The sequence below is a fragment of the Leopardus geoffroyi genome, chromosome A1 (assembly GCF_018350155.1).
Source record: "Leopardus geoffroyi isolate Oge1 chromosome A1, O.geoffroyi_Oge1_pat1.0, whole genome shotgun sequence".
NCBI classification, from domain to species: domain Eukaryota; kingdom Metazoa; phylum Chordata; class Mammalia; order Carnivora; family Felidae; genus Leopardus; species Leopardus geoffroyi.
In genome coordinates this window covers 234,051,794-234,065,234 of record NC_059326.1, presented here as the reverse complement: position 1 = coordinate 234,065,234, position 13,441 = coordinate 234,051,794, and the positions used below count along the sequence as shown (strand labels likewise).

The window sequence follows — 13,441 nt, the reverse complement described above, 5'->3', positions numbered from 1 at the left end:
AACTTCATGTTAGATATGGGTCAAGCTTAAGTTTTTTATAAACGGATATATAGTTGTGCTGGCATCATTTGTTACACAGGCCTTCCTTTCTGCATTGAAATACGTTGGTACATTTGTCAAAATTAATTTTGCTGCATATACGCAGATAGAGACTTGATTCAGTTCATTAGATCTGTCCATCCTTACACCCGAATCACACTGTCTTGACCATAGGGTGGCTTATAGGAAGTCTTAAAATAAGGAAAGCATGTCCCCCAAATTTATTCCTCTTTTTCAAGGTTGAGTATTCTGAGTTCTTTAGCTTTCCACATCAATTTGGTATTTGGTATTATCTCAAAAAAAAAAAAAAAAAAAAAAGAAGCCTGCTGAGATTGTTAAGCTATGCATGTTAAAAGTTCCTCTTCCCTATGCATATATTCCAAGCAGTTACAACAAAGTGGTGGGTTAACCCAGTTCCCCAAGTATGGTAGGGAGAGAACTGCCCTCCTACCCCTGCAAAATCTTTGTGATAGGTCGGCAAGGTCAAAACTTTTCTTCTTTCTTTTAAAATTTTTAATGTTTATTATTTATTTTTGAGAGAGAAAGAGAGACAGAGCATGAGCGGGGGAGGGTTAGAGAGAGAGGAAGACACAGAATCCGAAGCAGGCTCCAGGCTCTGAGCTGTCAGCACAGAGCCTGAAGCAGGGCTTGAACCCATGAACCATGAGATCATGACCCGAGCCGAAGTTGGACTCTCAACCAGCTGAGCCACCCAGGCGCTCCAAGGTCAAAAGTTGTCTTCGTTCGAAATCGAAGGGATGGGGCGCCTGGGTGGTGCAGTCGGTTAAGCGTCCGACTTCAGCCAGGTCACGATCTCGCGGTCCGTGGGTTCGAGCCCCGCGTCGGGCTCTGGGCTGATGGCTCGGAGCCTGGAGCCTGTTTCCGATTCTGTGTCTCCCTCTCTCTCTGCACCTCCCCCATTCATGCTCTGTCTCTCTCTGTCCCAAAAATAAATAAACGTCGAAATTGAAGGGTTAACATCATTAAGATGGTGAGTTAGGTTGCTTCTGACTTCAGCCCCTCACCAGGAGACCAACTAGCATCTATCCCGAAACAAGACACCATTGAGAAAATGCCAGATCCTGGGGGTGAGGCCGGAGCACCCCTTGGACCACAGAAACCGAGAAGAACCAGTGAAAAGGGTGACAGCAGCAGGTACACTCTGACCACATCGCCCCTCCCCCGGCCAGCACTGCAAGGCACCCAGAGGGCTCCCCAGGCCTATGGTTTCTCCAGAAAGACCGTACCGTAAGGTCTCACTTATATCCGGAATCTAACAAAACAGAACTCCTAGAAAACTGACCTTGAAGGAATTTTTTGAGTTTGGGTGCAGTAACAACGAAGACTAGGCACAATCATCAAAGAAATCTATTCAACTATCCCTCCCTTTTTCAGCTGAATGTCTATATGAGGCCAGATTTTCTTTGTCTATTTCAACCAAAATGACCTATCCGGATCAGATTGAACACAGAAGTAGATGAAAAACCCACAGATATTCTCATCTGCTTCTCTCTCTGTTACGATAGATTATTATCATGAAATAATTGTTCACTTCTTCCTAAGGAATCTTATTTTTTAATGCGTAGAAAACTTGAAAAAAAGGGGCGCCTGGGTGACGCAGTCGGTTAAGCGTCCCACTTCAGCCAGGTGACGATCTCACGGTCCGTGAGTTCGAGCCCCGCGTCGGGCTCTGGGCTGATGGCTCAGAGCCCGGAGCCTGTTTCCGATTCTGTGTCTCCCTCTCTCTCTGCTCCTCCCCCGTACATGCTCTGTCTCTCCCTGTCCCCAAAATAAATAAACGTTGAAAAAAAAAAAAAAAAAAAAAGAAAACTTGAAAAAAGTAAACCAGCTTGCATGCAGATGGGTTGCTGCGAAATGAATTTCACTCTTACGTACAACGACAGCTCCACCTTTTCCTTTGGGATCACCGTCCTGCACAAAATGCTTTCCTGTTTCCAGATTCAGATCTTCAAAGTTCTGTGCTTCATGCATCAAAAAAGCTTTAAAAATGCTCTTCGCATTCCGTACGATCCAACTGCAACTTTTTTCTAAAAAGGAAAATCTAAGCTATAATAGTTATTCCCCCGCAAAAATGGTCGTGGCCCTCTGGTGTATAAATATATTGTGAGTTCGTGTTCCACGTGCTTTGAAAGGCTGCCATTTTTCAGGACGAACAGGCACCTTCTCACATAATCATGAGTAAGGAAGGCCTGTAACTTTGGACCCAGGACACGGATAAAATGCAATGACATATCTGATGCACCCACTGGAAAACACAGTACCAAGAAGAAAGAGACAAACTCGGGAGGGCTCTCCTGTAAAACTACCTGCAGACAGTGGCCTGTATCAGGATGAGGGCAATGGAGTCCCACAGGACTGAGTGGTGAAGACGGGGGCCTCAGAATCCCAGGCTCTGGGGGGAACCGGTGACCTAGCTGTCACAGGTGGAAATTGTCATCTTGTCCTCAGGTGACGCCCGTGGTGATGGGCATCTGCCAGTCCACGAGGCAGCTGGCTCCATAGGTTACAGCTTTCACCGGCAAACTTGACTTCCTGGAACTAACTTTAAATCTCCTTCCCGCAGCCTCCACTGCCTTTCCCTTACATTAAAAAGGAGCCAAGCAAATAGCATGTTCTAGAGTCCACTTCCTATGAGCTGACCCCGGAGCAAAGCGGGATGCTGCATATGAGAGATCGTTCCTGGGTCAGCCACAGTCAAAACGGGAAAAATCCATTAACCTATTTTCAGTGATAATGGGCTCAGAATAGTCCTCTTGTCTTTGGAAGAGTAGAAATGTAATGTGTCCTTCTAAATTAGAGTGCTGGCCTCTCAACAAACTAAGAGTTCACGCCCCCTCCCTCTCTGGTTCGGTTGAGGGAGATATTGGAATAAAACCAATAATTCGATCATGCCTACATCAGTCGCATTGGATAATTCCTGCGGCCGCTGGTAGTTTGACCTCAGAAGGAACATTCTTCTGCAAAAGGATGAAGGAAATGCTTAGGGATTGCTGGATTTCATTCAGGAGTGGAGATGTTCCTTCCCAACGCCTCAGATCCCCCCTTACTCACTTATATAATGTTTAGAGATTGCCAGACACGTAAGTAAATATATACGGGCCCAGATGGCCTTCAGGAAGACACAGCGTAGTGAAGCAGGAAGAGAGAGAGATTTACTGGCAGAAACACACTCTGAAAGTCTTCTGGCGCTTACTAATGAAGCTGTGCTGAATCCCTTACTCTTCCTTCCTTCAAGCACAAGTACGTATAAGATGGCTTATGTCACAGGGCCTCTGCTGTTCTCCAACCAATAGTTGTTGGGAGCCAGGGTGTGCCAATTGCCCAGAGAGTCCCAGAGGACAGAGCAGCGGACAAGAATTAGTGAGTACAAATAAATACGATGCCTCACAACACGCACACAGGGTTTCCAAGGGTGCCAGGCGCTGCTCCAAGCACTTACGAATATTACTCCATTCAATCCTTGCAATTACTCTAGCAGGGACATATTGTGGCAGAGAGAGTCAGGAACGTGCCCAGAGCTATACATCCAGTGAGAGACGGAGGCTACAGTCTACGAGAGTGGCCTTTCAAGTTTCTTTTATTTATCTCCAACGCAAAATCAGAAATATCTTCGACATCGCAACTCAGCAGACACTCGTGCATGTGTGCGTGCACACACACGCACACGCACACGCACAGAACAAGGGATAGTTTCACAATACTTATTTTTACCAAGTGTCATGCACTCTTGAACTTTCTGTCCTCTTCCGGTGCCTTCTGACTTTGCTAAAGCTTTCTGCCACCATTCACCGAACTGAGTCGTGAGTCCCACCCTCCTAGGTCATAGGCTTGCAGCTGAAAATCTGTGGGTTCCTGGCGGGGGCCTGGGAGGATATCAAAGTCACCATCGCAAGGTAATCATAAGCTTTCTGGTGTGGCGTGGAAACTCCAAGGAGGAAGAGAAGCCCTCTGTCCTGAGGACCACGCGGCCAGAGGTAAAAGCCCAGAAGAGCTTTCTCGGGGGTGCGGAGAAGTCTGTGTTCAGGCTCTGGAGCAGGCAGGAACTTGGCCCAGTGAGGAAAGAGGAGAAGCCTCGTGCGTTGTGAGGCAGGAGACACCAGCACCTGCTTTGAGGCTATGATGAGGGTGACAGAGGAGACAGAGGCTGTGACAGAGCAGAATCCTGGTAAACGTGTTGGCATCGGTGGGGACAGAAATGCATCGATGGGAGGACCAAGGCAGAAGCCACCCTGAGGGGTGAGCTACAGAAACAAATCACCAGGGAAGGATGGGCAGAAGGGCGAAGATGAGGCACAGAAATGATCTAACTTGACCTTGCACTTCATTCTGTGCGGCACGAGCCATGGTCAGGGAGTCCCGTGGGCCTCAAGTGCTGTGGTGGCTGCCGTTGGGGCCCCTTCCCAGCTGTGATGATGGCTCACAGCCGCCATCATTTCTGCAGTATTGCTCTCAGCCGGATGGGAACTGCTTTTGCTCTGAGGTCACACGTCCCTTACCCTGGCAAGTAGCAGCCGTCAGCAGCCTGTGGCCAACTGCCACCATGTATCAAAGGCTGGCCTCCTGGCCTAAAATGGGATGGCTGTGTGGTGTAGTTGATGGACCCAGCTGAATTTACTCCGAGTCAGAATCCCTTCCTTACCTACCTTTCTCTCCTTGTCTTATCCTGCTTTCCCTCACCCCCTCCCCTGAGAGCTCTCTCATTAAATCACTGTCCCAAGAACCCCTGTCTTCAACTTCGCTTCTAGGAAACCTGACTTCAAACATGCATGATAAACAGACACGATTGGTGAGGCTAGACAGGAAAGTGGCCTAACGTTATGGACGGATATCATGTGGAACTTAATTAATATGCAATTTCTTTACCTGAACTTCACGTTGTGGCCAGTACTGACCTTTGAGTTGTTACTGACCTAGGAAATCGCTATGACCATTCTAGGGATGCCAGAAACACCCTCTCTCTTCCCATGTGCCTTCTGTACAAACTCCTTCCCCTCGCCCCGGAATCGGCAATTCGCCGTAGTGCAGGGCCTTCCTCGGCACCAGTGCCTAGCTGGTCGGTCTCCATCCAACCCGAGACACGCTGATTTTCTCTCAAGACCTCCCGCGAAGGGACTTAGACGTGACACGATGTCATTTCAGGGCTGGGTGGCTAAGTCTGAATCAGGTACAAGTGGATCAGAGAAGGAAGGCCAAAGGCACAGCAGAGAGGAAGATGGCCACAGAGATGCAGAGTGAAGCAGGCTTGCGTTGGCAATGACCCCCGAAAGGGAACGATGCAGTGGTTCCTGGTCCCCGACGCACCTGCCAAACTTGCACTTACTTGCCTGCTGGGCTTTAGGGATCTGCTTGGCTTTAACCATCCAAGAGATGAGCTGCCTTTTTTTTTTTTTTTTTTTTCAACGTTTATTTATTTTTGGGACAGAGAGAGACAGAGCATGAACGGGGGAGGGGCAGAGAATCGGAAGCAGGCTCCAGGCTCCGAGCCATCAGCCCAGAGCCCGACGCGGGGCTCGAACTCACGGACCGCGAGATCGTGACCTGGCTGAAGTCGGACGCTCAACCGACTGCGCCACCCAGGTGCCCCTGAGCTGCCTTTTTTAAACCAATTCTTGAATATGAGTGACAATGAGAATCAAGATAACCATGATACTTCATTAATAAAGGCAGTATAACGTATACATACAGCTGGCCCTGAACAATGCAGGGGTTGGGGGCACTGACCCCCTGCAAGGCTGAAAATCTACATAGAACTCTTAAGTCCCCCACAACTGAGCTACCGATAGCCTACTGTTGGCTGGAAGCCTTACCAATAACATGAATGGTTGATTAACACATATTTTGTATGTTAAATGCATCATACCCTGTATTCTTACAACAAAAAGTAAGCTAGAGAAAAGAAAATAGTATAAAGAAAATAATAAGGAAGAGAAAATTCATCTGCAGGACTGTGATGTATTTAGTTAAAGAAAAACAGAAAGAAAGAAAGACATCAACTGTGTATACGTAACCCATGCCGTTCAAACCTGTGTGAAGGGTAAACCGTGGTCGAAGATTAAATTGATTTAATATATCAGCTCATGTTGAGATAGTTACATGGACATCAACATTGCTTCCTGTATCCAAACGGCAAAGTCATGGAGTTGACTTACTCAGGAATATATTGTTTAAATATCTACATATTCTCTTGGGGTAAGAGATTAGAGACAATAATCCTATGACTTCTTTATTACCTAACTCAGTGTATTGAAGGGTCGACTATTTGATTCTTAGCTCAACAGGGATGAATGGGGTCAAGCCATGTGATCCGTTACCTTAATCCTAGAATGAATAATCTATTCATCCCGAGTCAGGTTGCTGATACGGTGCAAATACAGTCAAGTGTCCCTACTGCAGCCAAGACTTAATTGACTGCAGAGAAAGAGTCAGTGATCACAGGTATTTATAGGTAAAATATTTCTTCCTGCATACTTACAAAGAACAGAGAAAGGGGAAAACTGTCAGAGTGGCAAGGTCTTGCACGATGAAATAAAATTCAAATGTTCAGCCCCTGCTTCTGGAGGAGCTCAGAATGAAGTTATTTGCATCGTATTCCTTGCTGGGTCTTTTTATCCTATATCAAATGGAGGTGCGTGCCCCAGGGGGGAGTCCGACAATTCATCTTGATACGTTTCAGATCCCAGAGGGCTTCCCTGAATTTTTATTTAAGAAAAGGTTTAGAGAACTGAAAAAGCACGATTCCTGACTTATTCATTCCCTCCTAGTTGGTGGAGAACAGGTTTAATTTCTGTTGACAGTTGGGGATAAATTACATTCAGATGTAAGTGTTTTATGCAGCACAATCCCTTATCTTTCAGAACTAGAGATGTCCCCAGCAGAGTCGCAAAGCTCTGCTGACAGGCGATGTACGTCCGTAGTTAGCTCCTAGACCAAATCTTAAGCCCTCGAGAATGGTTATCAGGTGTTTCGTGAGCTATGTCCAAAAATGACCTATTTCTCGTTAATTCACAGTGAACACTTGGAGTGCGGTACCCTGGTGTGTAAATGGGATGGCTGTATTTGCAAAAATAATGAGTATTCTCATTATTGTTTCTAGTCCTTGACTTAGTTTCAGTTATTTAGTTGTTCTCAGGATTTAAAAAGTCATTATAAAAGGAGTACATGGTCTTTTTAGAAAATGCAGAAGGGAAGGAGGTGCAATGAAAAGGAAACAAAAAGTCCTCTGTAATTCTGCCACGCACAGTTTATCGGTGATAATGTATTTGCTCGTGTATTCACTTTAAAATTTTGGACTAATTCGCTTAAAATTGTAGAATAATTTCCCAATGTTATATTTTGAGTGAAAACATGATCATTAGGGGTGGTATATCTTTTGAGTACCCTATCTCATCTTAGCCTTATGGATACTGAATAACCTCGAAATACCATGTTTTTTCCTTTTTTTCTTCCTTCCTTCTTCCCTCCCTCCCTCCCTCCTTTCTTTCTTTCTTTCTTTCTTTCTTTTCTTTCTTTCTTTCTTTCTTTCTTTCTTTCCTTCTTTTTCTTTCCTTCCTTCCTTCCTTCCTTCCCTCTCATCCATCCTTCTATCCATCCATCCATCTATCCATCCATCCATCCATCCATCCATCCATGTATCTATCTAAAATCTATTAACAATCTGCTTGTTGTCTTTGGGCTAATAAATAAAATACCATAACAAAATATAACAAAAAATACAATAACAAGATGCTATAGGCTGGGGGCTTATAAACAACAGAAATCTGTCTCCCACAGTTATGGAAGCTGGGATATCCAGGATCAAGGCACCCCAGAGTCAGTGTCTAATGAGAATCCGACTTCTGATTCTTAGCTGGCTGTCTTCTCGCTGTGACCTCACATGGTCAAAGAGGTTAGGAAGCGCTCTGGGGTCTTTTACAAGGGTACTAATTCCATTCACGAAGGCCTCACCCTCATGGCCTAATCTCTTCCCAAAGGCCCCACCTCCAGATACCCTCACATTAGGTTTCAACATATGAATAGGGCAGGGGGTGGGGAGCAGTGGGATTTGGGGGCATAGTCTGTAGCATTTAACATAGACTTTGACTATATTTCCTCCAGCTTGTCATTTGCCTTTTAACGTATACCACGATTTTACTGGTACCTGTGTTTAAATTTAGAGTTGTTTCATGTCTTCTTTTGTGACTTCTTTCATTTGGTTTTATACTTTGAAATCACATGAATGATAAAATGCCCATAGATACTTTGATTTGGTTAATATATTTCTTTTATTTTATTTAAGGAAAATGATACCAACTAGTGGTAAAAATCTCAAGCGCTGTAGACACATGTCACAGGGGAGAGTTAACGTCCTGTCTCCCCCTGCACAACCCTGCCCCGAGCTTTGAACACCCATTCTGCAAAAATCACGGCACTCAGCAGTTCCTACCCTCCAAAGACTTTCTTTTAGCGTACAGACTTTTCTTAATCTCATTTTCCTTTCTATTGTGTTTATTGTAAATTAGCAAGCTTGACTGAAAATGCTAGAATAAGGCAACTTGATCCTACTTTCTCTGTCCAGGAAGCAATCTCAAGCACTCGTAGATTTTCAAAGGTCCTTTAACAATTTCAAGCTTGCATCAGAAACATGTCCTGGTTTCCATTTCACCATAGTTTTGTCTTGTGTTTTAGATCTCCATGAACATGCATTTCCAAATTACCCCATTATCTAATTCACTTATATTTATTCACTGGTATTATTCTGGTCTTTGAGAGTTCAGTCAAAAACAAAGTATTTTCACATCTAGTTATTTATACACATGGGATCATACAATACTTCGTGTATACATGGAGTATCATACATGTATACTTCTCTGCAACTTGCATTTATACTTTGTATCTTTAACGTTTCCCTATATAAGTAGATCTGTATTATTCTTTTTAAAGGCCATCCACCATTCCATTAAAAGTAACTATGTTTCATTAGTTAATTCATTAGTTTCCTGTTGGTAGACATTTAGATTTTCTCTGTTTTTCAATGTTGCAAAAGTGCTATTACTGACATCTTTACATGCATGTGTTTATGTATACTCAAATATCTATAGGAAATAGTTTTATAAGTACTACATGTAAATTTTAAATGTTGATAGATATTATCAAATTATCCTTCCAAAAAGTTCATTCCGATTCATGATTTTCTGCCAAAAGTTCATGAGAGTTCTTTTTCTCTCTCATTCTCTTTAATGCTATATATTATAAGCTTAAAATATTTGCACAGGTAATTGCTGAAAAATAGTGCCATAGTATTGCAAGAATTTGTACTTATTTTGAGTAATAACTGTGATATTAGCTGGTAATTAAATATTTTAGCCTCTTGTAATGTCCTGCCTTTCTTTATTCTTTGCCCATTTTTATTAGGTACTTTGTCTTTTTGTTGTCAATATGAGAGAGATTTTTTTGATCAGACATTCCTATTATTATTAGCATTTTATCTCTTTTCTTTTGACTTGGTATATCATGTCTTTTTCTCCCTCGTAGAAATGACAAGTTTTTTTTTTTTTAAAGTTAAGTTTATTTATGTGTGTGTGTGTGTGTGTGTGTGTGTGAGAGAGAGAGAGAGAGAGAGAGAGAGAGAGAGAGACAGGGAGAGAGAGAAAATCCCAACCAGGCTTCATATTGTCAGTGCAGAGCCCGATTCAGGGCTTGAACCCTGAGATCCTGACTTGAGCTGAAATCAAGAGTTGGGTGCTTAACAGACTGAGCCACCCAGGTGCCCCGAAATGACAAGTTCTATATAGTCAAATATATCAGTCATTTCCATTAGGGATTGTGGGTTTCTCTTCCTGCCTAGATAGGAATGTCGAACACAAACCTTTCAGCTCTTCACATTCTCCCGACCATCTTTTTCCTTCTAAAGGTGTCTCCTGCCTTCACCACCAACTTTGCTGCACTCCCTGAGGCTCCCCGAATCCATGCTAAGTCGCTGAAATGCCACATCACAAGGTATGGACCCGGCTTTCCGGAGATGGTCCCTGATGGACTAGATAACACTACCTGGGGGCATGGGGCAGATACCTACCCGTGCAGTGAATCTGGAGCAATGGGAAAAAGGAGACGGGAGGAAACTTCTCTGAGATTCCCTCTGCACCACTTCTCCTTCTGTGGATGCCTCTGAGATCTGATTCTTCCTTAGAGCCAGTTCAGGGGCCACATCTGCACAGCTGCCTGCCGTGCTCCCTCCCAGCTCACGGGGAGGCGGTGACGTCGGGTAATGCGTGGCCTGCATTACTGCCCTGCCTTCCTCCCCCCTCCTCTCTCTCTCCTGACCCTCTACACAGCATCCGGCTCTTTGTAGAAAATCCGGGCGAAGGCATTTGACATCGGAGGTCGTTCCAGATAATAGCTCCCAGATGTAAGGCCGTTCCCAGACCCAGAGTGCACTGATTAGAGGACACAAAGTATCTGACAATGGCACCGGGGCCGATTTGTCAACAATTACAGCGGAATGTCCAACCAGCAAGAAACAGACTACTGGTGAGCTCTGTGTGTGCCATCATCCCTCTGGAGAACCGGCCAAGACTTGTTGGCAGATTGATTGCATTAGATCCCTTCCGCCTTGGAGGGAAAATGGTTTCTTCTTGAAACTGTACCGAAGAAGTCTCTTGTTCCGAGGGTACACACCTCCTGAGAAGGCTCTTCTCTCTGTTTGTGGAAAATGTCAATGAAAAACATTGACCAAAGGAGTAGAAAACATTAATAGATTAATGGTGTAGTTCATGTGGACAGGAGGTACTAAAAATATAGCTGGTGAGAGGGTCAAATATTTAAGGATTCTAAAAAAAAAATATTTAAGGATTCTATACTTCCTTATTTTATAAATATTGTAACAGAGAAATTCATTTTACACACTAGTAGGATTCTACAGAGGAAAACAGAAAAAGATCAAGATGTTACTTGTTCAAATATCAAAAACTGTGCTGTGTCGTGGTGTGTATATTATGTAACTCAAGGCCAAGGATATCTTCAATGAGCAGAAACAATAAGTCTTTGCCCCTCCCTTGTTTCCTAGGCTACCTGACCCCAACGTGGCGCATCTGTTCCCAGCAGCCACTGGATCTCTGAACGCCAACCCTGTGAACCCCCCATCAAGTGGTGAGTGAAACGGAATGGTGAATTAATGGAGGATCCTGCATACCTGATTTATGAGAATTCTAAAACCAGTTCTTCGTTGGTTTGGGTCTAAAGCGAGCCTTTTTTGTGCTCAGGACTGCATTAATTTATGTGGCCTATAGATGTGGGCAAGCACATCCAGTTCTGTGGCTGTATCAGAAAATATACAAAATGTATATATTCCCTGCCTCATAGACATCACTCGAACATTTTTCCTTCTCATTTTATTATAGTTTATTTTATTTTCCCATTATCTGCCAGCAGGAAATGGCAGTATAATTTTTAAATAACTTTTTCATGTGTTGAAAGGATTTGGGCTGGGGCGCCTGGGTGGCTCAGTCGGTTAAGCGTCGACTTTGGCTCAGGTCATGATCTCACGGTCCGTGAGTTCGAGCCCCGCGTCGAGCTCTGTGCTGACAGCTCGGAGCCTGGAGCCTGCTTCGGATTCTGTGTCTCCCTCTCTCTCTGCCCTTCCCTCCCTCACACTCTGTCTCTCTCTGTCTCAAAAATAAATAAAAAAACATTAATTAAAAGAAAAAAAGAAAGGATTTGGGCTGCCTTTTATGGCTAACGTGTCAAATTAGAGAGGAATAAACATATTCTGTAAATGTGAGGTGCTAAAATCATCTTTGGATGCTAGCCTAAGAGACCCCGCTTCTTATCATAAGTTCTCTCTCTTCAATTCCAGGATGATGCTTTTCCCGCTGGCTGTGAAGACACCGCCCAAGGCTGCGCAGTCACACGGTCAGTAGAAGTCTATGTTTGCTTCACTCCAGAGCCCTTGATCTTCTCCTATCATCCTTCTTCTCCAAGGTAGCGGTACCTGACCTCAGCAAGCTCCCGCTGTCCTCGCCGCAGCCTCCGTATTGCCCCCCGAGGGACAGCGCGCAGGATTCTCCTTCCCCCGAGCTGCTCACTTGCAGCCCTCCTGCTTGGACCGTTTCTTCCCATCTCGGTGACACCCTCACCTTTAGTTTTGTCACCTTCGATTTCAGTCCGGCACAGCTCTCCCAGGATATCTGTCCTCCCTCCCTTCCTTTCTCTTTCCCGTTCTTCTTCATGACTGTACTTTTCCGAAAGAGGCAATCAGCCCCAACAGTGACAAAATCTAAGAATGGTGTTACCGATAACACTCTTATGTTGACGATGATTCCCAAACCAGGCTGATGTCCCTGGAGGGCTCTTGTCCAGAGTATCCAGGAAATGCTTCAAACCTCGGGGGAACTTTTCCAGAAGATGAGCTTTGGGGTAAGGCAAGTGACAACTTCCTGGGGGGCAGAGAAACAAAGAAGGGAGAAGGAAGGAAAACACGTGCACAGCCGTGAGCTCGTGTCTCTCTTGCACTGTCTCTGCCACACTCTTACTGCTCATTGCCTGACTCCTTTCGTCACCACCACCCCCCCACCTTCCACCAGCCACCATCACCACCTTACATTCTTGCAAAATTTCCTTTTTTCCCCAGCTTTCAGCTGCATGCAAGTTCTTCTCAGCGATAATGGTACTTACATGCACTTCAGACACACAAACACTAGCCCAGCCATGTTCAGGCACGAAGACCACAGTTCAGCCCTATTGGGAAAGGGAACTCTTCAAATACCTTGCAGAAAATCTAGCTAGCAAAGGGTCACTGATGGTCATTGTTTCCTGGACTGGCACGGCTGCGGTGACTGGATGCCCCATCTGCCTCTGTCACTTTCACGTCTCACTCATCTCTGTGGTGTCTCCGTCTCTCCTCATTGGCAACGTTGCAGAAGCCCGTAAGGAATCGTTTTCTTTCCATCATTCTGGGGCTGACGCAGTCAACAATAACGAAGTGATGGCAGAGCCCCACCGCTGTGGTACCAATTTCACGAAGGCACCGAGAGTGAACCACGATGCACGTTTTGAATCGTATCTGACTGGTGGCTCTGTTATTCCGAGCGCCGTGCTAATAAGGCAAGTTTGGTTTCGATGCGTTCCATTTTTACATCTTCATAACTTCATAAGTCCCAAACAGTCTTCTCAAATATGTATTATCTTTTCATAAAAGGAAAATGAAAAAGTGTTACTGAATTTGCCGTAGAAAGGACAAGTCCCAGTAATGGCACGACCAATGATGGTTTTGCATATAGAGACGCTGTTCATTTTCCAACATGCAGTGATCTTTTTATTGCCTTACTTGGACACTCTAGAGGTTTCTCTGTGTTTTTCCTAAGTTAGGTTATAAAATTGGAGACACCCCTCCAGGAAGGTTAATTAT

General features: G+C 44.7%; 1 long non-coding RNA gene across 1 annotated transcript in view; it reads left to right on the top strand.

Annotated features, from left to right (window-relative positions):
* The window catches only part of LOC123579009, a 30,400-nt gene extending 17,268 nt beyond the window's left edge, over positions 1–13,132 (top strand). The window contains exons 2-4 of the long non-coding RNA XR_006702594.1: positions 11,891–11,946; positions 12,365–12,450; positions 12,954–13,132. This is a non-coding gene — a long non-coding RNA (uncharacterized LOC123579009). The remainder of the gene's footprint in view (positions 1–11,890; positions 11,947–12,364; positions 12,451–12,953) is intronic.
* Positions 13,133–13,441: the final 309 nt, after the last annotated feature.